General features: G+C 41.6%; 1 protein-coding gene and 1 pseudogene across 1 annotated transcript in view; one reads left to right on the top strand and one right to left on the bottom strand.

Moving 5' to 3' along the window:
- Window positions 1-22,208, top strand: part of ANKRD55 (ankyrin repeat domain 55) — a 431,120-nt gene that overhangs the window by 264,455 nt on the left and 144,457 nt on the right. The gene's annotated exons all lie outside the window — the stretch shown is intronic.
- LOC114892077 lies at window positions 41-3,778 on the bottom strand (annotated as a pseudogene).

The raw sequence follows: 22,208 nt of genomic DNA, 5'->3' as shown, positions 1-22,208 counted from the left end.
TGAAATTAGTATTTTTTGGCCTTAATATGAAGTTCAAAACTTAATATATTTGAAGGTGTGATGAAGTGACACCATCTTTCCATTTGTTTATATGGTCTGAAATCACAGTTCTGCACAGTGGACAGTTTTCTCTCTTCAAAAAATTCATGTTGACAGATAAGAATTGGCTTTTGAAATTCAGCTTGACATATTGAACAAATATCATCCACATCTGAACACTGTCCCTTACTGGCAGCCACTTCGTAACTTGGTAGTGTAAAAACTATTGGCAGTTATTAACAAATCGAAGGAGAAAAACCATATGATCATCTCAATAGATGCAGAGAAAGCTTTCGACAAAATTCAGCACCCATTTATGATAAAAACCCTCCAGAAAGTAGGCATAGACGGAACTAACCTCAACATAGTAAAGGCCATATATGACAAACCCACAGCCAACATCGTCCTCAATGGTGAAAAACTGAAAGCATTTCCACTAAGATCAGGAACAAGACAAGGTTGCCCACTCTCACCACTCTTATTCAATATAGTTTTGGAAGTTTTAGCCACAGCAATCAGAGAAGAAAGAGAAATAAAAGGAATCCAAATTGGAAAAGAAGAAGTAAAGCTGTCACTGTTTGCAGATGACATGATACTATACACAGAGAATCCTAAAGATGCTACCAGAAAACCACTAGATCTAATCAATGAATTTGGTAAAGTAGCAGGGTACAAAATTAATGCACAGAATTCCCTTGCATTCCCATACACTAATGATGAAAAATCTGAAAGTGAAATTAAGGAAACACTCCCATTTACCATTGCAACAAAAAGAATAAAATACCTAGGAATAAACCTACCTAAGGGGACAAAAGACCTGTAGGCAGAAAATTATAAGACACTGATGAAAGAAATTAAAGATGATACAAATAGATGGAGAGATATACCATGTTCTTGGATTGGAAGAATCAACATTGTGAAAACGACTATACTACAAAGCAATCTACAGATTCAATGCAATCCCTGTCAAATTACCAATGGCATTTTTCACAGAACTAGAACAAAAAATCCTAAAATTTGTATGGAGACACAAAAGACCCCAAATAGCCAAAGCAGTCTTGAGGGAAAAAAACGGAGCTGGAGGAATCAGACTCCCTGACTTCAGACTATACTACAAAGCTACAGTAATCAAGACAGTATGATACTGGCACAAAAACAGAAATAGAGATCGATGGAACAGGATAGAAAGCCCAGAGATAAACCCACACACACATGGTCACCTTATCTTTGATAAAGGAGGCAAGAATATACAATGGAGAAAAGACAGCCTCTTCAATAAGTGGTGCTGGGAAAACTGGACAGCTACATGTAAAAGAACAAAATCAGAACACTCCCAAACACCATACACAAAAGTAAACTCAAAATGGATTAAAGACCTAAATGTAAGGCCAGACACTATAAAACTCTTAGAGGAAAACATAGGCCGAACACTCTATGACATAAATCACAGCAAGATCCTTTTTGACCCACCTCCTAGAGTTATGGAAATAAAAACAAAAATAAACAAATGGGACCTAATGAAACTTAAAAGCTTTTGCACAGCAAAGGAAACCATAAACAAGACAAAAAGACAACCCTAAGAATGGGAGAAAATATTTGCAAATGAAGCAACTGACAAAGGATTAATCTCCAAAATTTACAAGCAGCTCATGCAGCTCAATATCAAAAAAACAAACAACCCATTAAAAAAATGGGCAGTAGACCTAAATAGACATTTCTCCAAAGGAGACATACAGATGGGCAAGAAGCACATGAAAAGCTGCTCAACATCACTAATTATTAGAGAAATGCAAATGAAAACTGCAATGTGGTATCACCTCATACCAGTTAGAATGGGCATCATCAGAAAATCTACAAACAACAAATGCTGGAGAGGGTGTGGAGGAAAGGGAACCCTCTTGCACTGTTGGTGGGAATGTAAATTGATACAGCCACTATGGAGAACAGTATGGAGGTTCCTTACAAAACTAAAAATAGAACTACCATATGATCCAGCAATCCCACTACTGGGCATATACCCAGAGAAAACCATAATTCAGAAAGGCACATGTACCCCAATGTTCATTGCAGCACTATTTACAATAGTTAGGTCATGGAAGCAACCTAGGTGTCCATGGACAGATGAATGGATAAAGAAGATGTGGCACATATATACAATGGAATATTACTCAGCCATAAAAAAGAATGAAATTGGGTTATTTGTAGAGATGTGGATGGATCTAAAGACTGTTATACAGAGTGAAGTAAGTCAGAAAGAAATAAGCAAATATCTTATACTAACACATATATGTGGAACCTAGAAAAATAATACAGTTGAACCGGTTTGCAGGGCAGAAATAGAGACACAGATGTAGAGAACAAACGTATGGACACCAAGGGGGGAAAGTGGCGGGGGGCGGTGGTGGTGTGATGAATTGGGGGATTGGGATTGCCATGTATACACTGATGTGTATAAAATAGATAACTAATAAGAACCTGCTGTATAAAATAATAAAATTCAAAAAAAAATATTGGCGAAACCCTGTCTGAAAGTTTTAGGTGTGCAAAAAAGTCTAGAACTTTTAGTGTGAGGTAGAGTAAAGCCAGCAATATCCCAAGAATCCATCTAGTTACATTACCAAACTCCCCATAGCTTATAAGGTAACAAAAGCAAACTGGTATGGGAACAAAAGTTTGGTAATAGTGACATAATTCTTCTAAAATCATATGCCAGTAACCCTTGGATTTAAAAGGCATGATTTATCACAGGATATTGAATATAGTTCCCTGTGCTATACATGGAAAAGAATATTAAAAAAGAATGTCTGTATGTGTATAACTGAGTCTCTTCGCTGTACAGCAGAGATGGGCACAACATTGTAAATCAACTATACTTAAATTTTAAAAATTAAAAATATAAAATAAAAGAAAAGGCATGATGAAAGAAGGCACCAGTAAAATAGGCATTTTAAGCCCATGAAGAGGAATTTCAGAATGAAGTCTGTAATTCCAGCAATCGAAGTACTTCCCAGAAGCTTGAATGGGGTCTAGAGCAGGCTTTTTAAAAGTTAAGCTATAATAAAGTGACTGAGAATAAAAGGTGTAATATGAAAGAATGGAAGATCCTGCTATGAATACCAGTAACCAAGCACACTGAACCTCTGAGCACCTTTCTCTTAGAAGAACCTGATTTAAAATGCTTTTGGTTGCATGTATAAAAGTTGTAAGTAGCCCAATTCCAAGGGCAACTCCTGTTGTATGCTGTATAACAAGTTTGACACCCAGAATCAAAATAAATAGAACCCCTTGAAGTTTGCAACCCCTTGAAGAGATATCGGAATTGTGAGAAGGAGCTACTACCATGATCTCCAGACTCCGTGTCAGTATCATCAGGCTGCCTTGCTACATGGTGGAGGTGACTCTGTAGCGACTATGTACACGTTCCTGGGTACAGCTCTGGACACCTGACCTTATATTTCTGGAGCTTGGGTTTTCAGCACATTCTTTAGGTATGGAGTTCATCTGGATATGAACATCTCCAGAATCAAAACAGGAGGCTTCTCCTATCAATCTCGTTTGGACACATGGGAGGCTGAGGCATCCTCGCTGCCTGCAGCTCCTGAAGGACTGTGCAGTTGGCAGCCGTTGGCTTGCATGACCCTTGAATACTTTTCTGTGATCCAGATTTCTTTGCTTCAGGGCTCTGTCTCCTCTCATGACATTGAGTGGACCGAGGCCCAGGTATCGATTGCAGGAACAATGGGAGATGCCGCCTCGAGGCCTTCAGTCAGGGCCATCACCTTCAAACCCCATGACCAACAACTCCAGCCCTGCTAGACAGCCAAAATAGTTGTCTTTCCAACGTCAGTATAACCCAGTATAAATAACTGTTGAGCTAAAGGAAGTACAGATTTCAAGTACCTTTCCCATCCCTCTCCCTCAGTTTTTGATAAGCAAGGTAGACATAAATAGGGCCCAGACCCCCAGACGCCCAGGAGCAACACAGTTCTGATCCCCTGGCTCTCCATCTGCCCCTGGTGTTATTGAGAGGCCTAACATTTATAGACGAGACTCCTGATTTGCTCACCTTCACTCCCCCTGTATCCTCAGGCACAGACTTGTGGCTGCTACTCCTACCATGGAGGTGGTCCACATGAGGTAGGGCAGGGAGGATGGGCATATATTGCCCTTGGGTCAAAATCTAGATGAAAATTTGCATTCCTCTCACTGATTCTGCATTCCGAGGATTTAATGAGCTGTTTTGAAAGATGCTTGATGAAGTGATATTTTCACATAGATATTTTACTATTTATATAAGGAGAAAAAAAAACTGGCCTCTGTGGGCTTCAAGAGGAACATGCTTCAAACGACGGTGGGAGGGCCTAGCTGTCTGGGAAGATACAGGATCTGTAAGCCAGTTGTGATTCTATCTCCAGTCAACAGGGTGAACCACAAGTTTTGTTCTCGGATCACATCTCTGGTTACTTTGACAGTGTCACTTCTCCCTCTGAAATCTTCGGTGACTCTGTATGCTGATAGAAATATTCCAATTTCCTTAGCCTTTTATCCGATCTTTCCTTAATTTGAGTCCGACCTGCTTCTCTAGTCTTCTTTTAGCTCACTTCACAAATCTTACACCTCAGGTTCCTTCAAAAACAAAAAATAAATAAAAGAACTTGTCCTTCCCTGAAAACAGGCTCTCCAGCTAGTTCAGCTGCTAATTAATGAGCAGTATGACCCTGGCTAATCATTAACATCTCCAAGTCCCAGCAGCCTAGGTTGTAAAATCCGGGGGCAAGGCCTGGGCTGATGAATTTGTCACAAGTTGCCCAAGTGGATCTAACACACATCAAAGTTTGTGAACATCTGGGCTTCCCTGGTGGCGCAGTGGTTGAGAGTCCACCTGCCGATGCAGGGGACACGGGTCCGGGAGGATCCCACGTGCCGCAGAGCGGCTGGGCCTGTGAGCCATGGCCTCTGAGCCTGCGCGTTCGGAGCCTGTGCCTCGCATGCATTAACCATGCACTGCAATTCTCTGCCTCTGTGTGTTTGCTTAATAAAGTACCTTTTCCTGAAATGTTTCGCTTTCCCTCTAATTAACCCCAGTACACCTGTGTGTACATGTACGTACACACACACACACACACACACACACACACTCACACACAATTAAGGTCCCTCAGGATGAAGTCCAACACCACCCCCTCCAAAAAGTCTTGCCTGCGGGCTAAGCTTGCCTTCCTGTGCTCATTCCTCAAACACCTCTACCACAATCAGTCTTAGTTCTCAGTGGGTTTTGTTTAGCGTACCACTGGTGGACTGTAAACTTCCTGAGCATAAATATCCCTTCCTGTTCATTCCTCATATTCCGTATTATTCATGGGAATAGCTCATGAGAGTAGGTTGAATTGAGTTAAATTGACATGAATCCATTGAGAGACATCTTAGTGAAGGTGACTTGTTGGAGGGTCTTGGGAAGATTGCTGGTTAGGGTGGAGGTCCTGTGTCTCTCTGGCTGTTGTGAAAACTTGACCAGTCACATTCCCTGTCTCTATCCACACGTGACTGTGGACTCAAAGTAATAAGAAAAGCGCAGCTGTTTTTTGTCAAAATCAGATGATTTTTATATCTGTAATCTTGCATCCAGAGCGGTTGAGCAGATATATTTAATGACTCACTCTATACAGACGAAAGTTTGTTCTTGAGAAATGAGGAGGGGGAACCATTAATCTTTTCTAAAATAAACAGAGTCGTAATGACTCTTTAATCTGAAGAGTAGAGATCCTGAGCTGGAACGCAGCACCCAAGGACCCGCCAAATTCCGTGGGAGTGAGGAGTGCCCAGATGATAATTGATTGTGGGATCCTTTCCCTTGTGGTCTCTGAGGAACGTTCACAGTATCACCAGATTTTAAAGGTGCTTTATCAAAGTAACTGCCCCAGCTTCATGAGAAAGAAAAGCTTGTCATCATCTAAGGCCTTTGGGGGACTTGCTTTTCTAAGCTTTGGGGTGCCCACTGGGTCAGCATTTTGCTTCGGGTTGCCTACCCCTGTGTCATATCCGTGCCCCTCCCACCCCAACAGCCCCATCCACAAGTTCCTGCTTCTCCCTGAGGCATGGGGGAGAGAGGCTCTGTCCTCTGCTTTCCTAGTACTCACTTATTCCCTAATCCCTGAAATCTGGCCAGCATCCCCCTCGAGGTCACGAAGCATTGGCTTTCTTTGCTGCCAACCAGGCTCAGCAGTCTCTTTCCGACATCCTGCTTGACTTCTCGAGGGCATGGCAGACTTCTGGACTCCCTTTGCTGCCTTGGCTTCCAACCTGATTCGCCTCTGCTTCTCTTCTCTAACTTTCTCCGATGCCTCTTTCTTGCCTGTCCCTTAAATATTGGCATCCCCACACTTCTTTCTCAGGTCAGCCTCTTTTCTCCCTTTACATTCTCCTTCTTTTTTTTAATTGAAATATAGTTGATTTACAATATTGTGTTAGTTTCAGGTGTACAGCATAGTGATTCAGTATTTTTGCAGATTATATTCCATTAAGGTTACTACAAGATAATGGGTATAATTCCCTGTGCTGTATAGTATATCCTTGTTGCTTATCTATTTCATATATAGTAGTTTATATCTGTTAATCCCATATCCCTGATTTGTCCCTCCAGCCTTCTCTCCCCACTTTGGTAACCACAAGTTTGTTTTCTGTATCTGTGAGTCTGTTTCTGTTCTGTATATACATTCATTTGTATTATTTTTTAGATTCCACATATAAGTGATAACATACAGTATTTGTCTTTCCCTGTCTGACTTATTTCACTAAGCATAATGCCCTCTAGGTCCATTCACTTTGCTGCAAATGGCAATATTTCATTCCTTTTTATGGCTGAGCAGTATTTCATTTGTGTGTGTGTGTGTGTGTGTGTGCGCACGCACACGCACGCGTGTGTGTCACATCTTCTTAATGGAATCATCTGTTGATGGGCACTTAGGTTGTTTCCATGTTTCGGCTATTGTAAATAGTGCTGCTCTGAACATTGGGGCGCATGTATCTTTTTGAATAAGAGTTATTGCTGGGTCATATGGTAGTTCAATTTTTAGTTTTTTAAGGAATCTCTATGCTGTTTTCCATGCACCAATTTGCATTCCCACCAATGGTGTAGGAGGGTTCCCTTTTCCCCAAACACCTCCAATATTTGTTGTTTGTACATTTTTCTGATGATGACGATTCTAACAGGTGTGAGGTGATACCTCATTGTGAGTTTGATTTGCATTTCTCTAATAATTGGCGATGTTGAACATTTTTCATGTGCCTGTTAGCCATTTGTATGTCTTCTTTAGATAAAATATCTATTCAAGATAATGTCATTTATTTTCACAGAACCTCGATGCTAAGGGTTCTCAAACCTCAACCCTCTCCCAAGCTACAGGCTTTTTTTTGTTGTTGTTGTTTGGTTTTTTTTGGTACGCGGGCCTCTCACCGCTGTGGCCCCTCCCGCCGCGGAGCATAGGCTCCAGACGTGCAGGCTCAGCGGCCATGGCTCACAGGCCCAGCCGCTCTGCAGCACGTGGGATCTTCCTGGACCGGGGCACGAACCCGTGTCCCCTGCATCGGCAGGCGGACTCTCAACCACTGCGCCACCGGGGAAGCCCCAGGCTCATTTTTTGAATGCCCTGATGGACATCATTTGGACATTCTATTGGTATTTCACACTGACCATTTCCAAATCGAATGGATTATCTCTGATCCACTCCCACCCACCTACCCCTCTTCAAATAGTCTCCAGTGCATATTTTCCACTTTCTCTATTTCCTATAGTAGCACCACAGTCATCCCAGTCACCTTGTACTCTAAACCCTGGAACATGTGTGACTCCCAACCTCTCTTCCATTCCTTTCTCTGACATGTCACTATGTACCAAATTCTTAGAGTTCAGTCCTATAGATTCTGTATCTGAACTGTTTCTAATAAGACTCTTTTCCTTTCCATATCCACAACTATAATTCAAGCTCTCACTATGTTTGTCTCACAGTAGCCTACTACTGGCGATCCTACTTCAAATGCTGTTCAAGTTAAAAAACCCTTGACACCAAGACTCAGGGGAGCTTCCCTGGTTGGCAACCTTTCACATGTGTTGTCATACATAATTGCTGGGAAGTGAAGTGCATCCGCGTGCAACTCCACTGGGAGGGGAGAACTGGAAGCTTGTACGTGGTTTCTCCTGGACTTCTTCCCATGAACCTTTCTCTATGCTGATTTTAATCTGTATCCTTTCACTTTAATAAACCATAACTGTGAGCATCTGAGGGTAGTCTTGGGCATCTCCAGTACAACACATCATTCACAGTCTTCAAAACTTTAACTTATAAATTGCTAGTGACTACTTCACAACTGGTTACAACCCACCAGCAAGTCCTAACACATGGGTTGTACTTTGTGAGGGGAGAGACTATGTCTTTCTATCTTTTCATCCCCTAATGATTCCATGAACACAAAGCGTCCTTCTTATTTTGATTTTGCCTCCCTTGTAGGTCTGTCTTTAAAAAAAAAAAAAAATGAACTGATTTTAGGGACTTTCAAGAAGTCTGGTCCCTGATTTAGGGATGTCTCCTGATAAATCAGTAAGATGACTTCTGATTATGACTTGGGTTACCATAAAGCTTGTCACAGGGAGAAAATTCTCTGGAACAGGCCAAAGAAAGTTTTCCTGACCATATGATGGCTATATATTTTATTTAATTAATTTTTCTACATTCTTGGGTCTCATGCAAACTAGTGTTTATTTTTATTGATGTGGATAACTCTAATCTCCTGATCACCAAGCGCTGCCAATAATGAGATTCTGAGTCCTTGAGGGAGGGGTGGACCCTCACATGAAGCCACCTAATTGAGGGCCTGTAATGTGAGGACATGTCTGGCTCCAGTGGGCCCTTCCTTAGACTACAGCACCGCTATTCCCATCTCTGTTATGTCTCTCAATTTCTGTATAACTCATTTCTCTTTCAGAAATAAGATGTAATCTTGAAACAAGTGAGTTGTGCTTCGTGGTTCTGGTCTCCACATTCAGATGACTCTGAAAGAATTGTACTTATTTATTCAACAAATCTGGTTTACCCCAGATCTCTACAGCTGGATAAAAAGACAATATGAGAGTTTTTCCTTGTAATACTGTGTCTGGCCAACTATTCGCCTGGTACTAGAAAATTGATCTTTTTCTAACTCTAGCAATTCTGTGTCTTCTAGGGATTGCTTCTCAAACTTTAATGTGCATATGAGTCACTTGGAGATCTTTGTTAAAATTCAGGTTCTCATTCAGCAGGTTTGGGCTGGAGCATGAGATTTTGCATTTTTAAAAGTCCTCAAGTGATGCTAGTACTGCTGGTGAAGCACATTTTGAGTGCATGGCATAAAGCAAGGCTCTGGGGAGCAAACATAGGTAGACCAGGTGGTCACTTACACACTGGGATTGAAGGGGCATAAATTAAGATTCTCAGTCCTCTGCAAAGTATCCATCCCACAACCTGTCATTCTACCATCATGGTTTTATGCCTTTGTTCCTACGAAATTTTTCTGGTCCCAGGAATCCTATGTTAAAATGTAAATTCTCTTTGATGAAAACATACCTTAAATCCAGCTAATACGTTAGCAGGGATCCCCTGCAGCCAGCTGGAAACAAAGATAGCAGTCGGGCCATGAGGAAGGTTACAGTATGACCTTGCAGCACTTCAGAAAGGGATGCTATTCAAAAGGAAGGAATATCAGGTAGGAATGCTTTTAGTAGCAAGTAACAGAAAACCCAATTAAGGGTGATTTAAGGAATACAGACATTTACTCATCTCACCTAATAAAAAGTTTAGCAGTTCAGGGCTCTATCATATCATCAAGAATCCATGTTCCTTCTGTCTTCTAACACCCAGTTTCTCCATCTTTGTTTATCGACTTTTAATTCTTGTGTTTATTGCCTCAAGACCCCAGAATGGCTGCTGCAGTTTCAGGCATTACTTTGAAAATGGAAGGAAAGGAAAAGAGCTTTGCAAGCCACATCTGTGACTTTTACTAGGAAAGCAAAATTCTTAGCAGAAGCTTCAAGCCTTCCTTTAAAGCAGTCCCTGGCAAAGGGGAATGGGATTACCCTGGGCTTAGAGTAAGACACACTCCACTGAGGTTAGGAGAGGGGCCTACCCTTCCCAATAACAAGGCAAATCCACCTATTACAAAATCAGAGAGTGAAATGTGGGGCAAATAGCACTATTAACAGTGCTTGCCCAGGGAAGAAACCAGTTCGTACTCGTAAGGGAGGCAGTAGAACACCAAAGCCCAATCTCACCAGTGCCTCAATCTGAGCTGGGTCCAGCCCTACCACACACCTCCTATATCTCCCCAGGACTACTTCTCTTTAGAGCAGGAATACTGGTTTGACCTTTACTTCGAGTTCAAAAGCCTGTGTTGGAGACAGAATGTATGGTGGGTGCTTGGTTAATATTTGCTGATTGATCAAAACAGGAATGTTAAAAGAGTGATTTGAGGTGTGAAGAGAGAGACATGGAAAAAGATGTTCAGAAGTAATGGGTCTAGCTTTTTGAATAAAACAAAGCTTCTAATAAAAAACTTTATCTTATTTAAACCTCAAAATAATCCTGTGAGGTAAGGATTATTTTCTACATCTTACAGATTAGAGCTCAGAAAAAAAAACTTGCCCAAAGCCACGTATTTTCTAACTGGAAGATTTGGGATTCCAGTGAGCTCTCTGATTCTAATTCTCTGTATCCTCACACCAATACTTATACATTCAGGCGAGGGATTTGCTCAGAGCAGTCATCTTGTGAGTTTTATACACTTGTTCAAAGGGCTCTGCTTTGCTGAAAAAGTCTTTACACCCCCTCCTTTGGAATTGCCTTTGAGCCCACTTACTGGCCACATACATATGTGCATGTGCACACACACACACGCACACAGAGAGAGAGAGAGAGAGAGAGGGCTGTGTTACTTTAAGGCAGTTACATCTCAAAGCCATGAAGTTCCAGATCTACATGATCAAACGTACAGCTCTAACTTGGAACACATCTTGCTTTTCCCCTTTACCCCTGCCTCTGCTCCACCAGTCATTGTTATCATCCGCCTCTTTCAAAATGATTACAGGCTTATTGAGAAAACTTTAGAACAGGAACAAAAATTCACTCTAGGGCCACATTAAAATGTTCAGCATTGTCTTTGCCTTCTTCAATTTTCTAGTAATTTTCCTACATTAGATCTCCATTAACTCCAGATACAAAAAGCTTTCCACTATTTCATTGGGTATATTTTCTGATGGGAATCCAGTTCAGGCAATTACAGGATTCTAGTGGAGGGCATCTCATTTGGGCCAGCTTGTCTACTGATTTGTTTCTGCCTCCATTGATTAAATTTCTTTTGAGATGCCTCCAGCAATTAGGCATTCAGACCCTTGAGGCAAGGATCAGTGCTAGGACCCCCAACAGAAACAGATGTCTGGGAAACATATCCTATTCTTTTAACTTCGGGCTCCTTGATTCTGCCTGGTGGGGAAATTACCTGGCTTCTGTTAGTGCCGTTGGTCTTCCTCAGCCTGCATATACCCGGGCTGGGCTGTCTGTCCCCTTTTCTGAGCTACAGCAAGTATTTGGATAGAATGAGAATGTCCCATTCCTTGGCACAGTTCTCATAAACACTCATACACAACATCAAGTCGACATGCTAGATTTGCACAGCCTTTTCAGGAGAAATAAAAAATAGATAAGGTCTGGGCTTCCCTGCTGGCGCAGTGGTTGGGAGTCCGCCTGCCGATGCAGGGGACACGGGTTCATGCCCCGGTCCGGGAAGATCCCACATGCCGCAAAGCAGCTGGGCCCGTGAGCCATGGCCGCTGAGCCTGCGCGTCCGGAGCCTGTGCTCCGCAATGGGAGAGGCCACAGCAGTGAGAGGCCCGCGTACCGCAAAAAAAAAAAAAAAAAGATAAGGTCTTTTCTAAAGTACTGAGTTATGGCAAAAGGAAAAAGGGAAAGATGGGTATAAGTGTGTGGAGAGAGGAAGGAAACCAATTCTCACTATGTGCTGAGAACAGGCCTAGGCATTTTGGTATATGTTATGTCTTTCCATCCTCACAAGCCCGGGAAGTATTATTTTTCATATTTTGCAGATGGGGATATTGAGGCTCAGAGAGGCTAAGAAAATTGGCAAGGTCACACAGCTTATAAATGGAAAATCTGGGATTTGAATAGTCTCTCTGAGTCCATAGCCTCTTTCCATAACAGTTTGATGTTTTGAACACCTAGGACACTGTTTTGGAAAAGGCGTGGAAAATAGACTCTGTCCTCCTCCTTCTGCTATAGATTCCAAATTATCTCAGTGTCTCCAGCAATAACATATAGATGGTGACCACTGGAGTAAAACCACTGTCCCAACATGCTGTGGAAAGCCAAGATATGGCATTTTTAATCCTTTGGCTGCAAAGATTGGAGCATAGGAATATAATATTCATGAGGACACAGGCCCAAGATGAATGAAGATAGCCCTGGAGATTCCTATACTGAAGTCCTAAATGAACTTCCCAGGCTCCAAATTCTAAGAATCCTTTTCCCTTAGCAGTTAAGGGTTTCAGTCTCTGATCTGGCCAGACCTCTGGTCCAGCTTCAAGCTCCCTCCTCCCATACACAGGCGAAGTGCCAGAGCTCTGCCGGGCTGGGAGTCACAAAGCCAGGCACAGAGGCAGCCTTGGCTTTTCTGGGAGCCACATAACTGGGAGCATCCCTCTCTCTTCTTACATTACCTCCCTTTCGAATACATCTTCTGACTCTACGTGGGTATAACCTTCAAGTCAGCAGCAGGCTGAAGCTATTCATCAAGCCTGGCTCTAAAAATGAGTTGTTTGGGAAAAGCATTGATGCTAAAAACAATTGTTGCTGTGTTTCACCTTTCTATACCCCCATCCTATCATCTAGACTCATTAGCACAAGATATGTACCTGTGTTACACACACACACACACACACACACACACACACACACACAATCCAATTTTATATGAAGATATATATTTCCTTGTATTTATATCTGTATCTACAATCCTAGGCCAAGTGAGTGCTCTACCCTCTGAAGAAGCCCTCTGGCTGTTAAGTCTAATTTGATATGATAAGATTGGAGGTTGTGGGGAGAAATTATAGAAAACTCCTTGTGACACTTATCAAGTCAGAGAAAAGCCCCCTGAGGAAGTGGTGGGGAGGAATAGCAGAAGCAGGTACTTTTAAGTGGAAGAAAACTGGGTCACAATCCGAGCCCTCCACTGACCATCTGAATGGCTGTGGGCCTCTCAGAGCTTTAGTACCCTCACCTTTTAAATGGGCACTGCAATCTCTACTTAACACTTTGTTGGGAGAATTAAATAAAATAACCATTGTGTGGTAGCTATGATCATTATTATAATGATGACTATTTCACGCCTGGTGACCAGGCATGGGGCAGTAGGTCACTCTTGTCGTGTACCTATTCTTTTCCATTTCCCCTATAAAACTCTGGAAAGCATTAACAGTGCAGATTTGCTCTTAGTTCCCATGGCAAGTACCCAGTTTTCCTTTGGTGGAGCATAGTTGTCTGTCAGAATCTGGTACAGGATGATACCTGAGGTAAACTGGATGGGAAGGTAGGATTTCCTAGTGATTCAAAACCATTCACTTTTTGTGCTACCAGAGAGCATTTTTCCTATCCCATCCTCCTTCTTCCCGGATCTTCCACTAAATGGCCTGCTAGGTAAAGTACAGCTCTGTGGGCAAGAAACAAGTGGACTTGCAGTAGGGACTAAATTTGAGGCACCATCTGCATGCCCCCCAGCCCAGGCCCGACAGTCTCCTTGGTGATGGGAGAGAGGGTCCAAAAGAATACATACCCATGGCAAAGAAAGGAAAGAGGCTGCTGGCATGGACACAGAGACCCTCGTGGAGATGGCAGACCTTACCAGAGTGTGCCTTCCTGCCAACCTCCAACACTCCTTTAGGGAATCCTAATTCAGTATCTGCTAAGCGGCCCGAGGACATCTGGTCAGAAGACGCACAATAAGTTCTCCCGTGGTTCATCCGCACCAGCCATATGTAGCTACCAGGGACCAATACAAGCCAGTTCTCTTGGCTACGGCAGGGTTTACACCAGGGACCAGAGGACACATGTGGACACAGACAGCTCTGCTGACTGCAAGTCCACATAGGATCAATGTGCCTTCTGTTCCCACTATGTGAGACGGATGGGAAGCTCCACATTTCTAGGTGGGAGATGCTAGGCTGTTTTTCAAGGAGATAGTAATGTTGGACGCCCACCTCCTGTCCCTTCCACACTGCTGTTCTTTGAATTGAAACAAGGAAGAATCTCAAGAGCAAGACCAAGAATAAGTGCTCCAGATGCATCCTTAAGGCCATATGCAAAAACCCCTGAAAATAAACTTTAGTCTTATTCCACATTAGGACATAAAAAATACAAGACGGAAGTGCTGCTCTGAGGACAAACATCTCCAAAGTCGAATAGGGAATGCAAGCCAGTAAGAGAAGGAACAAAACAGCCTCATCGTGTGGAAACTTTGCTCTAAATTATAGCAAGGTATGCTAGACGTAGAACAGTTTCATTAGTTCTTCTAAGAACTAAAAGCAGAAACAATCAGGCAAATCAAACTGAGGGTCATTCTGCCCAACAATTGGCCTAGACACGTAAAAATTTCAACATCATGAAAGACAAAAGCAGCTGAGGAGTATTCTAGATTAAAAGAAACTAAAGAGACATGGCTACTAAATACAACATTTGATTCTGTATTCACTCCTAGATTTTTGAAAAGAAAGCTACAAAGGGCATTATTAGGACAAGTGAGGAAATTTAAATACAGAAAGAATAATAAGTAATAATATTGTGTTGGTGTTAAGTATCCTCGGTGTGATATTTATAATGTGACTTTGTAGGAGAATGTCCTTGTTCTTAGGGGAAATGGGTTGAAATATTTAAGCGTAAAATGTCACTAACTTTCAAATGGTTCAGCAAAGTACTAACAATGGTAACCCACCCTCAACCCTAAACACACATGCTCACGCATGCAAAAGAGAGAGAGAGAGAGAAAGGAATTCGAGATTAAAAGATACTTGCGAGACATAAACAAACGCAATGCCTGGGCCACATATGAATTCTATATGTAACAAACCAACTATAAAAAGGGTATTTTTGAGACTATTTGGGATTGAACATGAATTAAATATTAGATAATATCAAGGAATTGTCAATCCCTTTGAGTGTGATAATAGTGTATTGTGGTTATGTAAAGAAAGCCTTTATTGTTAAAGAAAGTAAACCTATCACATTTTACAAGCAAAATGATATGTTGTCTGGGATTTGCTCTAACATAGTCCAGAAAAGAAAAATAAATACAGATAAGTGAGATGAAACAAAAATGACAGAATGTGGGTAATTGTTGAAGCTGGGTAATGGATACATGGAAGTTCTTTACACTATTAGCATCTCAACTTTATGTCCAAAAATCTTCATAATAAAATGTTGTTTAAAAAATCAAAATACATGCAGTAGGGTGCTACAGAAGGAAATCATTCTTTTTAAAAGACAGGGATAAATCATTTAAATAGATTTGTAAATTGTAGCCATTATATCTTACCTTTAGGAGTTTGAATTTGGACCTATATGGTGTGTGCGCGTGCACACACACACGCACACACACACACACACTCTTTGAAAAAATATCCCAAGACACTATTGCCCACATCCCAGCCCCAGAGGTGATGCAATGATAAGTAGTCACTTCCCTTTTGACAGTTGATTACTCAGTAGATCAACAACAGCCTTCCAAGTTCAGTATTTTCTTAAATTCACTTTACGTTAGAATCCCTCTCTCTCCCTCATTCCCATTCCTTCCATCTTACCCACTCCGCAAGACAAAATATATGAATATCACTCACCAAAGGGGTCCAGCACACATATTTTTCACTCCTGTTTGGTTAAGGCAGGATTGCAGCACAGGGTTAAGTTATGGACAGTCTCACAGTGAGTCTGTGGCTGGGCTGAGACTAGGACCTTGAACCCTAGACCTCTGCTCTAACCATGTCCTCTCTTGACCATCCATAATGAAGGTGGCTCTAGTCTCTATAATAACGAATCTGCCTAAAACAGGAATTATGTGGGGAGCAAAACATTTAAAGCCAATTGGATCCATTCATACCCAAAGAATGTCAATTTAAGGGCTGTTACCCAAGTTGTTGGCTTTTTGAATGGTCTCCCACCATGGGCTCAGGGAAAGGCAGTGGACGGGGGGGACACTGTACAGTCCACTCCATACAGAATCTCGCATGTTGTTATCCCCTTACCCATCTTGGAACATTTCTTTATGTTCTAGAGTCATAAGCCCTTAAACTTTTGTCAAGGCAGTTTTATGACCATAAGACTGAGACAAAGGTGGAAGTCTAAGAATACCTTATAGGCAAAGGAAGCTTCCCAAAGAAGGAATGGGACTGAGTCCAAATCCCTCACAGAAATCTGGCAACTTCATGCATTCTCTTCCATTTGCAAGGTGGGGCTTTGAACAGTTCTCCTACCAAGTCAGCTTCCCTGGGGGGCTCTTTGGGAAGGAAGTGGAACCAGAGCCGACATGGTACAAAAATGGGGAGTGGAAGAGTCCAGCACCTTGCAATGAGCACTTCCTCATAGGGTTTGTGAGGATTCGATGGGGATGCCCTGAAAGTGTATTGATGTGGATTCCACATAACTAACATTCAGTGTCATTATTATTATTGCTTCCATATCTTAGACATGACTCTTTGCTTCCACACTAGAAAATATCCATCCAGTCTGCCCCCATTTTGCCATCCCTCATTTTGGAACAGTTTTTTGACTTCTAAAATACTGCTAGTATAGGGAGCGTTCTCACCTGTATCTGTCGAGAAACCCAGAGGTTTTGGAGTGTTTTGTTTTTAATATTTATTTATTTGGCTGCACTGGGTCTTAGTTGCAGCACATGGGATCTTAGTTGCAGCATGCGGGATCTTCAGTTGCAGCATGCAGAATCTTTAGTTGTGGCATGTGGGATCTAGTTCCCTGACCAGGGATTGAACATGCGCCGCCTGCATTGGGAGCACAGAGTCTTAACTGCTGGACCACCAGGGAAGTCTTTTTTGTTTTTTTTTTTTTTTGAGAAACCCAGAGTTTTTATTTTTAATTTTCCCAAGTGGGAAAAGACAAGCAGTGAAATTCATTTCTCTTTTGAACATTTTTCTTCTTTCTTCTAGTCAAGAAACATTTACTGACTGGTGCCAGGCCTAGAGTCTAGTTGCTCACTCGGATACAAGTGCCTTAAAGTGACAGACATGTAAACAGTTGAATTACAGTGCAGCTAGGCTTACCAGACTCAGCAAATAAAAATCAGAATGCTCAGTTAAATTTGAAATTCAGGTGCATAACCAATAATGCTTGGTATAAATATGTTCCCAATATTGCATGGGACCTACAAATAACTAAATTATTCATTATTTATCTGACGTTCCAAAGTGACTGGGCATCCTGTATTATATCTGACAATCCTATTTTACACAACAGAATAGCTGCTATCAATGAATATAAACAGAAAGGACTGTGGGAGCACAAAAGCCTGAACAAACAATACCTGTGCGCTTCACAGAGGAGGCAACATAAATGAGGCCTTAAGATAAGAAAAAATGTCTTCCAGGTAAGGAGACCAGGAAGGACCTGCATCTACCAGTGGCCTGAAGGATAAACCAGGTCACAATGTTTGGGAAATTGTGAGAAGTGTAAGATAGCTAGAGCATAGATATCCATATGGATAAGTGGCTTGAGGTCAGCTAAGGAGACTGGATGTTATACAAAAGGCCATGGCGGGGTCCTCAGAAGATCTTATGCCTAGAAGTGGCAGGGTCAGACTTTTTTAGCGTGAAAGAAAGTGAACCATAGGAAGAGGTTAAAATGAGCAGTGAAGAGGCTGTTATAGTCATTCAAGGAAAGTTCCTGATAAGGACGGAAACTAAGCCAGTGGCTCTGGAGATAAGAGAAGGTAAATTGGAGAGATGATTACTCAGTTAGGTTTGTCACAATCTGTTGATGGAAAAGGCAGTTGGCCATGACAAGCATACCTCTGCAGTGTGTAGCTTGGGAGTTTGGGAGAATAATGATGCTGTATGTAGCTATAAACAATATGATGTATTGATAGAAGTTAACTCCAGTCTAATAATTCAGCAGCAGTTAGTTAACATTAGGAATCTACCCCTGAAGGGTAGTTAGTTAGCAGTTGGGGATTCCAGTCAGGAATCAATACCTTTCAGAAGTGGTTACTTAGCACTTGAGTGTGTCTAAATCTATCCCAGCGGGTTTGTTACTTAGCTTAAGGGATAGGTGATAAGTTAAGAGTAAGAATCTGGCAAGCCCAGCTTCAGCTTCAGATCTCCGTCCTGAATCTTTTAACTTCATGAAGAATCTGATCTTCTAAAGCTGGCCCATTCTGCCTTTTAAATATCTTTGCATTTGTTTTTCATGCCTATGAATAAATATTAATACATCTGCCAAAATTTGATCTAAGACTCACTTTCATATAACATACTTTCATTTTACTATACCATTCATTTTAACGTGCTCTCTGGTAGTGAGGTTGTGAATAAGGTATCTTACAATGTTCCCCACATCTACCACTTGCCACTGGATGCTATTATATCAAATGTATATCAAAAGAACATTAGAGGGGGCTTCCCTGGTGGCGCAGTGGTTGAGAGTCCGCCTGCCGATGCAGGGGACACGGGTTCGTGCCCCGGTCCGGGAAGATCCCACATGCCGTGGAGCGGCTGGGCCCGTGAGCCATGGCCGCTGAGCCTGCGCGTCCAGAGCCTGTGCTTGGCAACGGAAGAGGCCACAGCAGTGAGAGGCCCGCGTACCACAAAAAAAAAAAAAAAAAAAAAACGAACATTAGAGGAACTTCCCTGGTGGTCCAATTGTTAAGACTCCCTGCTCCCAATGCAGGGGGCCCGGGTTCAATCCCTGGTTAGGGAACTAGATCCCACATGCCGCAACTAAAGGCCCCACATGCCACAACTAAGACATGGCGCAGCCAAATAAATACATAAATTTTTTTTTAAAAAAGAATATTAGATAGTTGCTAGATGACCAAATTGGCTTAAATCCATTCAAAATAGATGCTACTAGAAATTGACTCTAAGTAGAAGTGAGGAGTTTCCTTTAAAAACCATGGAACTCAACTTGTACCCCTGCCTTGTGGGTTTTAGACTCATCCAGAACAGACCTTACCCCACAGGAGGTGGGGATGCCCCTTATTCAGCCCTCAGGGAGCCAGATTTAATCAATGAAGTTCAGCTGAAGAAACATGATCACACATGATTTTCTCAAAAGACTTAAAAAATAAAATAAAATCTATCCAAGCATCCCATCACAAATGTGGGCTCCAAATAGAAGATTTTATTGTAAACCTTCCAGACATTCAGACTCCACTGTTACTTTTGAAAAGGCATTCCAATAACAGATGCCCCTTCAATTGGGGCATGGTTTGATAGAAAGCAGCAGGCACCATTTAAAAGAAAAAAAATAGCTCTCTTGAGGCACGTCAAAACATATTAGCTGTGATGCCGAAATTATTTCCTGTTGGGTTTAAGAAAGTTAACAAGATAAGTAAATATGAAAAACAGCGTTAGGAAGCAGGGAATAATTTCCTCCCAAACACGGAACTCTTTCAGACATTGATTACAATAGATATGGACTTCCATTTGTCTATTTTTATTTACCACAATGCCCTCATTCCATTTCTATTTTTCAAAATGTCCTTCAAGATATATTTTTTTGCAAAGGAAATAGAACTTTTATTAAATATAGGCAAGTACCCATTTATAGCAAGGAATTAAGAAATTAAAAGAAATCTCTGACTATAAGTCTCTGATTGAATAGTTGTTGTTTGTATAATTAAAAATCACAATATCCTAAAAGTGCTTTACTTCTTAGAAAACATTTCCTTAAATTGGTACCAAAAGAAGCCAAATGAAAAAAATAATCAGTAATGGCAAGGGCAAAGAGTAATTAAAATCCTCCACACAGTAATTAAAATGATATACATAAAGTAAGATTAGGGTTACTGACTAGCTTTATATTTAAATCATTCTTGGATACGCCCCCTTTCAAATGTTTTCTTTTCCATTAGAACTTGTTGGTACAAAAAGCAGATCCCCAAGTACTTTATGTTGGGATTTTACAATTACTCTTTTTTTTTTAACATCTTTATTGGAGTATAATTGCTTTACAATGGTGTGTTAGTTTCTGCTGTAAAACAAAGTGAATCAGCTATACATATACATATATCCCCATTTCTCCTCCCTCTTGCGTCTCCCTCCCTCCCACCCTCCCTATCCCACCCCTCTAGGTGGTCACAAAGCACTGAGCTGATCTCCCTGTGCTATGTGGCTGCTTCCCACTAGCTATCTGTTTTACATTTGGTAGTGTATATATGTCCATGCCACTCTCTCACTTCGTCCCAGCTTACCCTTCCCCCTCCCCGTGTCCTATATTTTTTGAGATGAGCTTATTTACCATATGATGACTTTTGAAATCTAGCTAGGAACCTGTAATTCAAGCATTTTGCTGTTTTTCATGTTCTATTTCCACATTAAATGTAGTACTGCCAATAAACTGGTAAACAGTCATTGAGGAGAAGGTTGAAGCTGTTATTTAAATGGCATTTAGAGACTGTATCTTTCACGTAACTACGTTTTCTTGGTCCCAATTATCATAAATATTCAAGACAGCAGCAAGTTAAAGAGATACAGCCCCTTCTCCCAGTAACTTCCAAACTGGAAATATGCTCCTCCAAAGACAGTTTTATTATTGTTTCCAATCATTATTCCCTCAGCTTATGCACAAAGGGCCTTAAAAGAAGACACACACGTCTTAAAATCATCAGGCACAAAGGGCCTTAGGAAGGCACACAGATCTTAAAACCATCAGCTGGTTTCTAGCCCCAACTCCTTCACTATTACTTAATCACTTTATTTCTCTAGTCCTAGTTTCACCATCTGAAAAATCAAAGGGTGGAATCCTTGATAATAAATATCATTCACTGAGCATTTAATAAATGCTAGACACTCTACTACTAAGAATTTTACATACGTCATCTAACTGATGCCAACAAGAACCTTTTTTTTTTTTTTTTTTGGCGCTACGCGAGCCTCTCACTGCTGTGGCCTCTCCCGTTGCGGAGCACAGGCTCCGGACGCACAGGCTCCGGACGCGCAGGCTCAGCGGCCATGGGTCACGGGCCCAGCCGCTCTGCGGCATGTGGGATCCCCCGGGACCAGGGCACGAACCCGCATCCCCTGCATCGGCAGGTGGACTCTCAACCACTGCGCCACCAGAGAAGCCCCTATTTCTTTTTATTTTTAATAAAATTAAACATATTTAAAGTATACAACATGATGGTTTGATATTTATATACATAGTAAAATGATTAAGTTAAGCTAATTAATACAGTATCTCCTCACATAGTGTGTGTGTGTGTGTGTGTGTGCGTGCGTGTGGTAAGAGGACCTGAAACCTACTGTCTTAACAAATTTCCAGTATGCAATACAGCATTATTAACTATAGTCAGCATGCTGTGCATTAGATCTCTAGACTTATTCATCCTTTGTAATTCCGACTTTATACTCTGACCACCATCTTCCCATTTCCCCCACCTCACTCACCTTGTAACCACCTTTCCACTCTCTGCTTCTTTGTAATTGACTTTTATAGTTGCCACATTTAAGTGAGGTCATGCAGCTTTTATCTTTGCGTCTGGCTTATTTTACTTAGCATAATGTCTTTCAGTTTCATCCATGTTGTTGCCAATGGCAGGATCTCTTTTTTAAGGCTGAATAATATTCCATTGTGTATACACAGTTGACCCCTGAACAGTGCAGGGGGTTAGGGGCACCCATACCCCAAGCAGTCAAAAATCCACGTATAGCTTAAGAGTCAGCCGCCGTATCTGCGATTCCTCATTTGCAGATTCAACCAACTGCAAACCATCTAGTGCTGTAATAACATATTTATTGAAAATACCTGCACCCCATATGAGTGGACCTGCACAATTCAAACCCATGTTGTCCAGGGGTCAAATGTAAATACCACAATTTCTCTATCCATTCATCACATCGATGGACGCTTAGG

The sequence above is a fragment of the Monodon monoceros genome, unplaced genomic scaffold, assembly GCF_005190385.1.
Source record: "Monodon monoceros isolate NGI ecotype Baffin Bay Population unplaced genomic scaffold, NGI_Narwhal_1 Super_Scaffold_12, whole genome shotgun sequence".
NCBI lineage: Eukaryota > Metazoa > Chordata > Mammalia > Artiodactyla > Monodontidae > Monodon > Monodon monoceros.
Note: the sequence above shows the minus strand (reverse complement) of the source record. Positions and strands in the feature narration are given on the sequence as shown.